Source organism: Oncorhynchus mykiss, chromosome 26 (genome assembly GCF_013265735.2).
Source record: "Oncorhynchus mykiss isolate Arlee chromosome 26, USDA_OmykA_1.1, whole genome shotgun sequence".
NCBI classification, from domain to species: Eukaryota; Metazoa; Chordata; class Actinopteri; order Salmoniformes; family Salmonidae; genus Oncorhynchus; species Oncorhynchus mykiss.
The window spans coordinates 49,390,482-49,401,887 of NC_048590.1; positions in this window are offsets into that span (position 1 = coordinate 49,390,482).

Here is an 11,406-nt window from a genome sequence, read left to right on the forward strand (position 1 = left end):
GCAGTAGCTACTCTTCCTGGGGGTTTATTATGGACCCCCATTAGTTCCTGCCAAGGCAGCAGCTACTCTTCCTGGGGTTTATTATGGATCCCAATTAGTTCCTGCCAAGGCAGCAGCTATTCTTCCTGGAGTTTATTATAGATCCCCATTAGTTCCTGCCAAGGCAGCAGCTACTCTTCCTGGGAGTTATTATGGATCCCCATTAGTTCCTGCCAAGGTAGCAGCTACTCTTCCTGGGAGTTATTATGGATCCCCATTAGTTCCTGCCAAGGTAGCAGCTACTCTTCCTGGGGGTTATTATGGATCCCCATTAGTTCCTGCCAAGGCAGAAGCTACTCTTCCTGGAGTCCAAACAAATGAACACTGTTGAGAAAGCAGGCTTTCGCAAGAGCTGCCTGACTACTAATCAAATCAAATTCAAATCAAAATCTTCCTTTCTAGGGAGTTTTTCCTGGCCACCGTGCTTCTAAGTCTGCATTGTTCTCTGTTTGGGGTTTTAGGCTGGTTTTCTGAATAGTACTTTGTGCTTATGTAAAAATGGCTTTATAAATACATTTGATGAGTACTACTGCTTCTAGGGTCTGATGGGGACTGACTCCTATAGACTGACCGCAGAGACTTTACTTTCCTTTCTCACCGCCACAGTACTTGACAGACAGGCCTCACAAAAGGTGTAGAGAACCACTTAAACCAGGGCGACTGGAACAACACAAGAACCAAGTGGAGCCGTTGTCTAGTTGACGTGAAATTTCCTGTCTCCTATCTCATGTTCTATATCCTCTGTACAGTAAGGATACCTCTAACTGTTCTGCAAAAAGACTATCTGGTTACAACTAGGCAAAACAGTACTTTTTTTAATCCTGTCTCCATGATGGGTTGAAATTAAGTTCTTCTATTTCAAACATGTCGCCCGGACCGGTAACCCACAGAACATTGCTTTTGTGTGGTGCTGACAGGTCCTCTCCATTCCACCTTTTCGCTCTTTTTTTAACACCTTATTTTCACAAAGAAACTGAAATGAAAAAGTTTCTGTGGTTTCTGGTTGGTTTAAGAGGGATCTGACAATGATGCCCTGTTCTAGTCTCTCCACTGTCAGACACAATGCTTTGATACGACGAGAGAGAGAGAGAGAGAGCGAGAGAGAGAGAGAGAGAGAGAGAGAGAGAGAGAGAGAGAGAGAGAGAGAGAGAGAGAGAGAGAGAGAGAGAGAGAGAGAGAGAGAGAGAGAGAGAGAGAGAGAGAGAGAGAGAGAGAGAGAGAGAGAGAGATTCAAGTTTGAATACAAAAGCCTGAACCAACTGTCACCTGGACATGTTTCTGTAGAGGGTTATAATGACCTGGCAGATTTCTGCCCGGACAATGACAATCCCTAAGTACTGCAGGGGCCATGTGCACCTTGCATTTGTTGTCACACACGAGAAGAGCCAAATGCAAGATAAAACGTCCACAGTGTCTTGAAAAGCAAAACCCATGTTGTTCACAGAAGGATGACGCTAACGGAATGGAAATGATGTACACACAGCCATCCTTAATGTCACCACAGGAGGAACGACCAGTGAAGAGTATGTTTTACATCATTTAGAGAGATGTCTCTATACATTAGACAGCCTGCAGGCCTCCTCCATCTTTCAACAATGTCCCAATAGTAAGAATGAATTACCAGAGTGGCTGGCTAAAGAACAAGTTTAAACAAACGCCACACATACTGCTGTTCTCCCCCTTCGCTGCATCTGTACAGTAGCTGTAGAAGAGGAGCCGGGGAAAGTGTCACCACTTGTAATGCTGTCGAACTCATCTCCAGTTAGCTCCAGGCTCATTCTTAACACTGATTCCTGTCTGTGTTAACTGGTGCTCAGACATCTCCGACACGCTGAGTTCAGACTGGTCTAACCTAGCGCTAACCTGTTATTGTTACTAACAACTGTTACAGGACTTCACATTGTGTTACTAACAACTGTTACAGGACTTCACATTGTGTTACTAACAACTGTTACAGGACTTCACATTGTGTTACTAACAACTGTTACAGGACTTCACATTGTGTTATTAACAACTGTTACAGGACTTCACATTGTGTTACTAACAACTGTTACAGGACTTCACATTGTGTTACTAACACAGGACTTCACATTGTGTTACTAACACAGGACTTCACATTGTGTTACTAACACAGGACTTCACATTGTGTTACAAACACAGGACTTCACATTGTGTTACTAACACAGGACTTCACATTGTGTTACTAACACAGGACTTCACATTGTGTTACTAACAACTGTTACAGGACTTCACATTGTGTTACTAACACAGGACTTCACATTGTGTTACTAACACAGGACTTCACATTGTGTTACTAACGCAGGACTTCACATTGTGTTACTAACACAGGACTTCACATTGTGTTACTAACACAGGACTTCACATTGTGTTACTAACACAGGACTTCACATTGTGTTACTAACACAGAGCAGGGTCAGATTAGGGAGAGACCAAACTCTCAGGGAGGAGATGTGAGCAGGGTCAGATTAGGGAGAGACCAAACTCTCTGGGAGGAGATGTGAGCAGGGTCAGATTAGGGAGAGACCAAACTCTCAGGGAGGAGATGTGAGCAGGGTCAGATTAGGGAGAGACCAAACTCTCTGGGAGGAGATGGAATCCACAGAGCTGGAATCCACCACACAGACATCACCCAGAGCCAAAACCTCATTCTGGAAGTTTGGAAAGCAAAGTGGTGTGACAGCATTTCCTGTATCCATTTAGACTGGCAATATGGAAACCATTAAGGTTGAAGAAAATAAAAAGCTGCAGTACATTGGTCATGTTGTGTTTGCACCGACATCTTGGGTAAATGTGAGTTTTGTAACGTGGTGTTTTATCAGCACAAAGCATCCCGTTGAGAGGGACAGAGCTATTGGATAGTTCAAATGAATGACTGTAATGGATGGGGAATTAGTTCTTCTCAGAATACTCCAACAAGATCTACACTGAAGTTCATGTTGTGAAGGACTTTAGATGAACTAAATATGTGACAAACCTACCGTTTAAGCACAGGGAAAGCACACGAAAGAAATATGGTGACATCATGTTTCAACATTGTATGCACTGCAAATGACACATTGTGTCATTACACAGCAGCCCATTAACTAAAAGGGTGTGACTAGGACCAGAGTAGCGGTGGCACATCTACTCTCATGTCCTCATTTTGGATTTGTCCCAGCCTCTACAGGGCCTTTAGTGAACTAAGACACTGTGGATAGATAGATAAACTGACTGACTGACTGACTGACTGACTGACAGACAGACAGACAGACAGACAGACAGACAGACAGACAGACAGACAGACAGACAGACAGACAGACAGACAGACAGACAGACAGACAGACAGACAGACAGACAGACAGACAGACAGACAGACAGACAGAAGTTTCTCAATGTGTTTCATTCTATCACAATGTGTTTCATTCTATCACAATGTGTGTATTTCTATCTCAATATGTGTCATTCTATCTCAATGTGTGTCATTCTATCTCAATGTGTGTCATTCTATTTCAATGTGTGTCATTCTATCACAATGTGTGTTGTTCTATCACAATGTGTGTATTTCTGTCTCAATGTGTGTCATTGTGTGTCATTCTATCTCATTGTGTGTCATTCTATCTCAATGTGTGTCATTCTATCTCAATGTGTGTCATTCTATCTCAATGTGTGTCATTCTATCAATGTGTCACATTCTATCTCAATGTGTGTCATTCTATCTCATTGTGTGTCATTCTATCTAAACCTCCTCGTCCCCGTAGCGGGGGTTAATTGGACGAGAAACGCTGCAATGCAAAGTGTTAGAAGGAGACAAAAGAGTCTTGGCCGAGATTCAAGAGGAGAGCACCTCCAGGCAGTACAGGCTGAGGCTGACTGCTGCTGAGAGAGAAGGCCTGCGTTTCCCCCCATGTCTCTCTGTCTCCATTTAATTACACTGAGGCTGACAGACATGGTGCTTAAAGACACAAAACAAAAAGACAGGGTCCAAAATAAACAGCAGTGCAGTCATTCATTGAGGGCGCGTCACAGACACAGTCCCTACAGTTTACTATACATCGTTGACTTGTATTCATATCAGCTATCGGGTCTGTCATATTTCTGCAGGGGACATTGAGACACTGACTGTCAGTGAAACAGCTTTTGGGTCTGTCATATTTCTGCAGGGGACATTGAGACACTGACTAGGGGTCAGTGAAACAGCTATTGGGTCTGTCATATTTCTGCACGGGACATTGAGACACTGATTAGGGGTCAGTCAAAAAGCTATCGGGTCTGTCATATTTCTGCACGGGACATTGAGACACTGATTAGGGGTCAGTCAAAAAGCTATCGGGTCTGTCATATTTCTGCAGGGGACATTGAGACACTGATTAGGGGTCAGTGAAAAAGCTATTGAGACTAAAGAGTACATGACCAGAAGTATGTAGACACCTGCTCGTCCAACATCTCATTCCAAAATCATGGCCATTAATATGGAGTTGTTCCCCTCCCTTTGCTGCTATAACAGCCTCCACTCTTCTGAGAAGGCTTTCCACTAGATGTTGGAACATTTCTGCGGGGACTTGCTTCCATTCAGCCACAAGAGCATTAGTGAGGTCGGGGCACTGATGTTGGGCGATTAGGCCTGGCTCGCAGTCGCCATTCCAGTTCATCCCAAAGGTGTTCGATGAGGTTTTAGTACTGAATCATACTGAATCATACTGAATCATGCTTCCAGCTTGTCAGAGTTGAAGTATCTGAATCATACTGAATCATGCTTCCAGCTTGTCAGAGTTGAAGTATCTGAATCATACTGAATCATGCTTCAAGCTTGTCAGAGTTGAAGTATCTGAATCATACTGAATCATACTGAATCATACTGAATCATGCGTCAAGCTTGTCACAGTTGAAGTATCTGAATCATACTGAATCATGCTTCAAGCTTGTCAGAGTTGAAGTATCTGAATCATACTGAATCATACTGAATCATACTGAATCATGCTTCAAGCTTGTCAGAGTTGAAGTATCTGAATCATACTGAATCATACTGAATCATACTGAATCATGCGTCAAGCTTGTCAGAGTTGAAGTATCTGAATCACAGGAGGCTGCTGACGGGAGAACGGCTCATAATAACGTCCAGAACGGCGCAAACGGAATGTGTTTGATGGATTTGTTATCATTCCACTGACTCCGCTCCAGTCAATAGAACGAGCCCGTTCTCTCCAATGAAGGTGTCACCAATCTCCTGTGATATGAATACAAGTCAACGATGTATAGTAAACTGTAGGGACTGTGTCTGTGACGCGCCCTCAATGAATGACTGCACTGCTGTTTATTTTGGACCCTGTCTTTTTGTTTTGTGTCTTTAAGCACCATGTCTGTCAGCCTCAGTGTAATTAAATGGAGACAGAGAGACATGGGGGGAAACGCAGGCCTTCTCTCTCAGCAGCAGTGTGCTGAGCCTCTGTGCAGACCAGTCAAGTTCTTCCACATCGATCTCGACTAACCATTTCTGTATGGACCTCACTTTGTGCACAGGGGCATTGTCATGCTGAAGCGTTAATATTTCCCTTCACTGGAACTAAAAGGGGCCCGAACCATGAAAAACAGCACCAGACCAGTATTCCTCTTCCACCGAACTTTACAGTTGTCACTATGCATTCGGACAGGTAGCGTTCTCCTGGCATCCGCCAAACCCAGATTCGTCCGTCGCACTGCCAGATGGTGAAGCGTGATTCATCACTCCAAGAGAACGCGTTTCCACTGCTCCAGAGTCCAACGGCGACGAGCTTTACAGACAACACATATTTTAAATGGATAAATATCCCGATGAACAAAAAAGCATATGATGCTTTTCACATCAACACGTCCTATTCAGACTCAACGTCCCTGAACGTTGTGACCAGTTTCAATGACAGAAAGTATTGATGTAAAAAACATACTTTTTGTTTATCGGGATATTTATCGCTGCCATTTAACACGTGTTGTCTGTTAGAATCAAGTTTGGTGGGAAAAGTCCGTTTCAGTTCCCACGGTGGTGACCTCCCTCCCACATCATTTGTGTATTTACCAGAGCATAAATCAATCATCTTTTACAGCAAGACAAAATGTACAGAAGGAAACGCTGTACGACTGGTACATCTTGATGTGAACCTGTGTTTAAACTTCTCCACTTTCACTCGATAAAAAGGGTTACCTGCATTCTAAAGTCAATTATCGCTTTGAAGCCAATTATGGTAATAAAAACACCTATTGAGGTATTGTTATCACTAAATTGTTTCAATTATCACCTCAACATAATGCATTATCTCGTCACAGGTTCCAGACCAGCCACACTGTACATTGTAGATATAATATAATACTATATCCTTACTCCTAAAAGGTGATTATCCACTGTTAGATCTATTGATCATCAATAATGTTTTCATTACTGAACTTCAACTACAGATGTGGGATCTTAATTTGAGCCAGTTTGCTACAGCAGGAAAATAATCCTGCAGCAACAGGAAATGTGAATTATTATGTGGATCACAATTAATGGACATTTTTGTAAGGGTTGATACATTTCTCGTTAGGGAAAATCAAGTCTGAAATTTCTAAGTGGAAATTACAAACTTCAGAAGTCTTTTCATAACCTCAAATACACTAGACGTTTTAATTTTCCTGCACTGTAGGAAAGTTCTCCCGCAACAGAGTGATCAGATTAAGATCCTACATCTGAATGCAGACGTGTTTACCTGCTACCTGTGACAAGATTGGGATGTGTGTTCTATTTACACAGATCACGGACTCCCACTTCACTACCCTTGAATTAGCCCACTTCATTCTCAGTTCAACGTGGGGTCAGCAGCACAACACAGCCCTCACAAGCCTCTTCCCAAGCCAAGGGTCTCCTCCTCTGAAAGGAGCTGGGGGTTTATGTAACGTGCTCCTCGTGTCTTTGAATCCTGACAAAGGAAAACAATGAGAGGTGATAAGTCAGGAGCAAGCAGTGTTTTCAGACGGGAGACCAGAGTTGTTTCATTAGGGCACATCGAAGCAAAACGTTTTGCAACGGAGTTCAGAGTCCTTCACTGATTCAGTCAGTTTTCTTCTGTTTGCCTAATGAATACAACCCAAATGAGATGGAAGACAAGATGGTGGATTTTGGATGGTGGAGCCCCCTATTCCCCCGGGCCACTGCCAACTTCCTTCACCAAGGGCTGTTCTATGCCGCCACCACAGAGCACACACTTGGCTCGGAGCAGCTAGGCAGGAGATGGAGACAGACGTGAATACTCCTTGGATTTTTTGGGGGGCAGCAAGAATGCCCTGGGTCTTGATCACAAGGTTGGAAAATGGCGTGCTGTGAAAATGTTAACAGACCCATCATGTCCCAGAACACATATAGCTACAAACGTTTGCATAAGGTTCCTCTTGATTGAATGTATCATACGGTACGGCACCATTCATGTGATCATGCAATGTCTGTTTATTTAACCATGTGGGCTACTGTTCCTTGAATCCCAGTCATTCAACTAGAAACTATTATTATGTGATACTTTGCAATAGTGTGAAAACCACTTCACAAATGCCCATGAATAGCCTTTTTGTAGGTCTAATACTGCAAATTCAAAAACAACATATAAAAAGCACTTTCAATGGTTGAGCGATGTGTCTCTGCTTCGTTCTGTACCACAAACGCAGTATAATCAGTTCGTTTACTTTTCAAGTTTAAAGCTAATTACAGCTGTCGAAACGCAGCGGCTCAGATCTACGTCAGAGGCAAAAAAACAAAATGTCCGCCCCTGTCAGAGTGAAGAAAAGCACAGACGTCTCAAGACACGATTCGTACTGCTTACATTCGCTTTTCCAGCCAGTCATTCTCTCTCGTTCTCTTACCCAAATATGAGAGCTTCCACAAATACTTGTGTTGTTGAAAGACTCAAACAGGATGCCATTGTGTTATAAACACAGAACTTTCTCCTACTGGAGCCGGTCTGGGCCCATGTACCCACTGTGGTTTGTTGTGTAATCACCCAGCTATGTGTTTTCAGCTTCTCACCACCACCAGCTCTGTCTGTTTCCATTGGTATTGGGCTCTCGTCCCATGGATAGAGTTGAGGGGAGGGGGAGGGGGGGGGGGTCTGATTTCCGCACATTGGAGCAGAATCCGTTTATGAGGAGCAATGCTTTTTGGGGTGTTTCTACAGACTTAAGAGATAGATCTATGATGTACCCAAGACACATGTTCTTCAATGACAGTAACATATATCTTTTCCCCCTGATGTAGCCCATTACCTGAAGTATTCTCTGGGTCATTACGTCTGATTGTAGCCCATTACCTGAAGTATTCTCTGGGTCATTACATCTGATTGTAGCCCATTACCAGAAGTATTCTCTGGGTCATTACATCTGATTGTAGCCCATTACCAGAAGTATTCTCTGGGTCATTACGTCTGATGTAGACCATTACCTGAAGTATTCTCTGGGTCATTACATCTGATGTATCCCATTACCAGAAGTATTCTCCGGGTCATTACGTCTGATGTAACCCATTACCAGAAGTATTCTCTGGGTCATTACATCTGATTGTAGCCCATTACCAGAAGTATTCTCTGGGTCATTACGTCTGATTGTAGCCCATTACCAGAAGTATTCTCTGGGTCATTACGTCTGACGCAGCCCATTACCTGAAGTATTCTCTGGGTCATTACGTCTGATTGTAGCCCATTACCAGAAGTATTCTCTGGGTCATTACGTCTGATGTAGACCATTACCAGAAGTATTCTCTGGGTCATTACATCTGACGTAGCCCATTACCAGAAGTATTCTCTGGGTCATTACATCTGACGTAGCCCATTACCAGAAGTATTCTCTGGGTCATTACGTCTGATGTAGACCATTACCAGAAGTATTCTCTGGGTCATTACGTCTGACGCAGCCCATTACCAGAAGTATTCTCTGGGTCATTACGTCTGATTGTAGACCATTACCAGAAGTATTCTCTGGGTCATTACGTCTGATGTAGCCCATTACCATAAGTATTCTCTGGGTCATTACGTCTGATGTAGACCATTACCAGAAGTATTCTCTGGGTCATTACGTCTGATGTAGCCCATTACCAGAAGTATTCTCTGGGTCATTACGTCTGATGTAGCCCATTACCAGAAGTATTCTCTGGGTCATTACGTCTGATGTAGCCCATTACCAGAAGTATTCTCTGGGTCATTATGTCTGATGTAGCCCATTACCAGAAGTATTCTCTGGGTCATTACGTCTGATGTAGACCATTACCAGAAGTATTCTCTGGGTCATTACGTCTGATGTAGCCCATTACCAGAAGTATTCTCTGGGTCATTACGTCTGATGTAGCCCATTACCAGAAGTATTCTCTGGGTCATTACGTCTGATGTAGCCCATTACCAGAAGTATTCTCTGGGTCATTATGTCTGATGTAGCCCATTACCAGAAGTATTCTCTGGGTCATTACGTCTGACGTAGCCCATTACCAGAAGTATTCTCTGGGTCATTACGTCTGATGTAGACCATTACCAGAAGTATTCTCTGGGTCATTACATCTGATGTAGCCCATTACCAGAAGTATTCTCTGGGTCATTACGTCTGATTGTAGACCATTACCAGAAGTATTCTCAGGGTCATTACGTCTGATGTAGACCATTAGCAGAAGTATTCTCTGGGTCATTACATCTGATGTAACCCATTACCAGAAGTATTCTCTGGGTCATTACGTCTGACGTAGCCCATTACCAGAAGTATTCTCTGGGTCATTATGTCTGATTGTAGACCATTACCAGAAGTATTCTCTGGGTCATTACATCTGATGTAGCCCATTACCAGAAGTATTCTCTGGGTCATTACGTCTGATGTAGACCATTACCAGAAGTATTCTCTGGGTCATTACATCTGATGTAGCCCATTACCAGAAGTATTCTCTGGGTCATTACGTCTGATTGTAGACCATTACCAGAAGTATTCTCAGGGTCATTACGTCTGATGTAGACCATTAGCAGAAGTATTCTCTGGGTCATTACATCTGATGTAACCCATTACCAGAAGTATTCTCTGGGTCATTACGTCTGACGTAGCCCATTACCAGAAGTATTCTCTGGGTCATTATGTCTGATTGTAGACCATTACCAGAAGTATTCTCTGGGTCATTACGTCTGATGTAGACCATTACCTGAAGTATTCTCTGGGTCATTACGTCTGATGTAGACCATTACCTGAAGTATTCTCTGGGTCATTACGTCTGATGTAGACCATTACCTGAAGTATTCTCTGGGTCATTACATCTGATGTAGCCCATTACGAGAAGTATTCTCTGGGTCATTACATCTGATGTAGCCCATTACCAGAAGTATTCTCCGGGTCATTACGTCTGATGTAACCCATTACCAGAAGTATTCTCTGGGTCATTACGTCTGATGTAGCCCATTACCAGAAGTATTCTCTGGGTCATTACGTCTGATTGTAGCCCATTACCAGAAGTATTCTCTGGGTCATTACGTCTGATGTAGACATAGCTGCATGGACCGTCTTCGTTTGGTCAGGACAGATGCTTTCGGTTTTATGTTGTACTTTAATTCTAGACCCACAAATAATATCACTGGGAATTATCAAAGGAATCTTCCCTCATCACCTCCAGACTGGCAGCTGATCAGTGGATGTGCCCTCCTTCTTCAGGGGCCTTCTGGATCTTTGGCAACAGCCAATCAGATGTGAATGAACCTCATTTGGTTGATCCTGATGGTGGTAATGAAGTAACATAGCTATTTAATTGGAAGACTATGACTGAAGCTTTTCAACGTACTGTTAAGCATAAAGGGTAAATGCCTTTACTTTCTTTATCATCCACTACACCTCTGTTGTTTTTATCCCAACAACGGATTAGAATGTTCCTTGACCTCGACAACTCTAGCGCCCTGCCACGTCACACATCTCAACTCTAATACACAAAACACCACCAGAGAATATCAGTAGAAAGACAAAATCAAAAGTTTGAAGAAAGCCCCAACATCTTAGAATACGAGTACTTTATTGTCAATGTGTGAATGGCATAACTTTTTCAGGTGATTGATAAAATATGAGAAGTAAAACCGGGTGTGTCATGTTGTCTGCAGGATATATCTCTTTCAAAAGGCATTGAGAACACATTATTAGAATCCAAAGGCATTGAGAACACATTATTAGAATCCAAAGGCATTGAGAACACATTATTAGAATCCAAAGTGCATCATTCTGTTCTTTTTGTTTTATTTCGTCCATATACACATTACACTATACATAAATAATTGCATTGTAAAAATGACTTGGTATTTACAAGTATAATATATTTTATATAATATATAAAACTTTATATTAAATCTAGGTAGATTATATTTGGGA